Source organism: Phascolarctos cinereus, unplaced genomic scaffold (genome assembly GCF_003287225.1).
Source record: "Phascolarctos cinereus isolate Bilbo 61053 unplaced genomic scaffold, phaCin_HiC Scaffold_4;HRSCAF=312, whole genome shotgun sequence".
Lineage (NCBI taxonomy): Eukaryota > Metazoa > Chordata > Mammalia > Diprotodontia > Phascolarctidae > Phascolarctos > Phascolarctos cinereus.
The window spans coordinates 358,072,621-358,076,981 of NW_027555847.1; the positions used below are offsets into that span (position 1 = coordinate 358,072,621).

At 40.4% G+C, this 4,361-nt stretch overlaps 1 pseudogene; it reads right to left on the bottom strand.

The window, feature by feature from the left end:
• Positions 1-2,633: 2,633 nt before the first annotated feature.
• On the bottom strand, positions 2,634-3,392 carry LOC110215996 (small ribosomal subunit protein uS19 pseudogene; annotated as a pseudogene).
• Between the last annotated feature and the right edge of the window lie 969 nt (positions 3,393-4,361).

Consider the following 4,361-nt stretch of genomic DNA (forward strand, 5'->3'; position numbering starts at 1 on the left):
AAAAAATTTAGCCACTTAACCACTTGATAAAAATGAATAGCTAGCTATAATATAAATATTTAGTTTTTTATGGACTAACAATTGCTTTGTTAAATGATAACTGTCTTCAAGTTCAGTTCTATATATTGCTTCATTTTTAACTAACCTTTATAAGGAAAGAATCTGATATGATTTTCTTCTACTACTTGAACACCAGATTCTCACAGAAACGCCACTGAATGACTGACAGGTGTTGCTAACTAGTTCATTTGCAAATCTACCAGATAGAATAGTAACATAAGTAGAGCATAAGGTTAAATTGGAAAAACAACCTTAACACTTCAATAAGAGGTAATATAAGATTTATTTGTGCATAATGTTTGTGATAATCTTCAGGATGGCTTCAGATAGTTTATAATGCTTAACACCCAGAGATAACTGATTTCAAACAGCCTGATAGTTGCAATGCAATAATGCAAATGTTTGCAGTATCGTGATCATGTGATTTTACAACTGATGAGGTATGATTACAGAACAGCAGAAAGGAATGAGGGAACCATTCTGGTGCAGTGTGCAAAATGCAGATGAGGGTATGCCTAAGTGTCTAACCATCTATTGGGAGTCCATTTGCACTTGAATATCAAACCCTTGTGGTGGTTTGGAAACACTTTGATGACAAGTTGAGAAATTGTAAGAACGTGTTGTATTTAGCAAGAAGCAGCCAGAGTTTGATGTAATCACTTCAAAAACACCCAAATTGTTCTGCACACAATCATGATAATTTCACATTGCTGTAGAAATAAACCTATAATACTTTCAATTTGTATTTGCTTGTTGTCACAGGGGAAAAAATATATGTATATGTATATATATATGTATATATATGTATATACATATTACACAATTGGGCAATTATCTATTGCTTATGGTGCCAATGAAGAATTTTTAGCATAAACTTTTTAGAGTTTCATTATGAACCCCCAAGAGGGGTCAATTAACCTCTGCTTGCCTCACTTTCCTTAAGTGTAAAATAGGGGTAATAATAGTACCTATCCCTACAGGGTTGTTGTCAGAATCAAATGAGATCATATTCATAAAAAGTGTTTAGCAGTGTGTCTGATGGGGTGGAGAACCTGTAGCCTCGAGGCCACATGTGCCCTTCTAGGTCCTTGGGTGCAACCTTTTGACTGAGTCTAAGTTTTACAGAACAAATCCTTTTAGTAAGGGTATTTATTCTGTGCAATTTGGATTAAGTCAAAGGGCTGCACCTGAAGACTTAGAGGGCTACATGTGGCCTTGAGGAGGCAGGTTCCCCACCCCTGGATGCTAGGCCCTATATAAATGCTCCTCCCCTCCCCTCCCCTTCCTTTCCTTTCTTTTTTTCTTCCATTCCCCTTCCCTTCCCTTCCTGTTGGGATATTGGTATATTCGAATTGAAAACTATTGGTATAGGGCATTAGGTAGGCCTGGTTTCAAATCCTGCCCTAGACACTTAGTAGCTGTGTAATCCTGGGCAAATCACTTACACTTTTTTTTTTTGGCCATAGTTTCCTCATCTGCAAAATGGGAATAATAATAACACCTTCCTCCAAGAGTTGTTGTGAGGATTAAAGCAGACAATATATGTAAAGTGTTTTGCAAACCTTAAAGGGCCAAAAAAAGTTAACCCCCAAAGGGGCTAAAAGATCATGTAAAAATGATTATTACTTTGTTTAAGACACATGCAAGATACTATAGGGAATACGAAGTTGAATAAAACATGACCTTTTATCTCAAGGTACTTACTATTCAAGGGTTTCTATTAGATGTAGGATTTTAAGCTAGGAAGGACCTTAGAGGACACTTATTAAATCTTTTGTCTTATTGTTCTATTTAGAACTCTTGGTATATGTTATCAAATGATACATGAACAACATGTTCTATGGTGAAAGTAAGCTATTACAACATTAAAATTATTGATCTGGAACAATATGAATGGGACAAATCCATTTTACAGTAATAAAAATTTTAGTAATAGGATTAAAATTTTTTAATTAATTTTAAGTTTGTACAATAACCAGAATCAAGTTGATAAAATGTGTGCCACATTATTATGCTCATTGCTAGGCAACCCTCCAAAGTATCTTTGAGCTCACTTGCAGAGGACCAGATACAAGACTATGGGCTGAATAGACCGACCATGTCATAATCACTCAGATACCTGCTCTGATACAGTCTGTGCGTAGGATCCAGAGGAGCACAGGACAGAACTGTACACCCATATACAATTACCTGGGTGGACACAGACATACTCCATAAGTTCAAGATAGCTTTTATCAGCAAGGCAGTATCCAGGGCCCTACAGAACAAGCAGTGAGGAAATCAGGAATAGCAGAGAAACTCCACCAAGCAGCTGAGAGCCTTACTTGGCCATTCACTCCTAGTCTGTCCCACAAACTGTGCATCTCATGAAAGGTAGGCTGGTCTGACAATATTGATAAGGGTGCAGACTGTACCGAAATACTTTTTGTCTTCTTACTCAGCTGCAGGTGGATGGTCACCTCGCCTCAGCTGCAAGCCCTCAAGGTTGGGGAATCCACCACCTCTTGAGGTACGCTATTGTACTTTTTTTTTCCCCACTAAGAAGCTTGTTATTTTTATTGTTAGGATCCGAGTTACTTGAGAGGGATGATACAAGAGAAGTGGGTGACTCCAATACCGGGCCGGCCGTGTTTCACAGGCTTGTAGGGGATAGAGAATTTGCCTAGGTAGTGTCCAATCATCTCGAGCTTCATTTCTACCTGATTGAAGGTCTTGCCGTTATAGACGCCCACCATACTTCCCACCATCTCTGGCAGGATGTTCATGTTCCGAAGGTGTGTCTTTACTACCTCGGGCTTTTCCGGGGGGAGGGGTGCCTCCTTCTTGGCCTTCCTCAGGCGCTTCAGGAGGGGATGCTGTTTGAGCCGCAGACCCCTGTTGAGTCTCCCCCGCTGTCCCGCGCCGCACACCTGCATGAGTTGTCCGTAGGACACGTCCAGCGGCTGGTCCAGGTCCACGCCGCGGTAGGTGAGCCTATGGAAGGCTAGCTTCTTCTTCTGCTCCACTTCCTCCACCTTGTCTGCTGTCAGGAAAAGAGGCTATGGTATTTTTGTACAGCATCAAATGGGAGGAGGTTTTCCCAAACTAAGCTCTTTGTATCTTTCTCCCATTGCTGTTGGTGCTGCCCTCTGCACCCAAACAGAACAAGTCTAAAGTCTCCAGCTCTCCAGGCTTGTGCACTCAGCCCCATCTTCGCTCTCAGGCACTCTCTTTGCTCTCCTATGAAGTCTCCAGTCATACTGCCAAACTCCCAAGCTCTGCACTCAGCAACTACCTCTCCTTCTTCCTACACTCACCACACGCAATCCGGCTTCAAACACCTCCAGACCCATTGATTAACATAGAAATTGCCACTGTGCATATTTTCTGATCTTCCATCTATAGAATTGTAATCATTTGGTCACCTTTGAAGCTGTTTCAGTAATGGCAGGTGATGCAGAGGAAATCTTCTTATGGAAGAAGTAACATCTGTCTGTCTTCCTCACTCATCCCTGCAAAAGTTCAAGATTCTAATATCCTCTGATCTGCAACTTAGCATTTTTTTTTTGTTTTTGTTTTTGTCTAGGCAATTGGGGTTAAGTGACTTGCCCACACAGCTAGTACGTGTTGTGTGTCTGAGACTGGATTTGAGCTCAGGTTCTCCTGACTTCAAGGCCAGAACTCTATCCACTGTGCCAGCCAGCTGCCCCTAACTTAGCAGTTTCTCCCAGAACTGGCATAACATAATTTTCTTTTTAAAGATTTTTTCCTTTTTCTTCTTTCTTTCTTGGTAATCAGGGGTTAAGTGTCTTGCCCTCCATCACACAACTATTAAATATCTGAGGCCTCATTTGAACTGAGGTCCTCCTGACTCCAGGGCTGGTGTTCTATCAACTTCACCATGTAGCTGCCTCCCCCATATTTTATAAGACATTTCTTTAATAAATAAGTAGGAATTATTTGTGGTTAGCACATTAATTGTAATGCAAATGGGTACTTTAAAAAGTTTTAGAGTGCTACAAAACACTTTGCCTTTAAAATATATTAAACATAGCTGTCCATCCGATCTTGTTTGTAGCATACTATGCTCACCAAATCTTTCTTCCCTTCATAGATTCATAGGTAAGGTCTAGACCTCTTTCATAGAATCATAAAGCATTAGAGCTTGAAGGGAACTTTGTGATAATCTATTCAACTTTTCAGGCAGCAGATAAAAAATGTCACTCAGAGAGGCTGAATGACTTCACAGTGAGTTATTGGCAGAGCTGGACCTGTCTTCTGAATCAAAGGCTGGTTAACTAGATGGGTTTAGTGGATAGGGC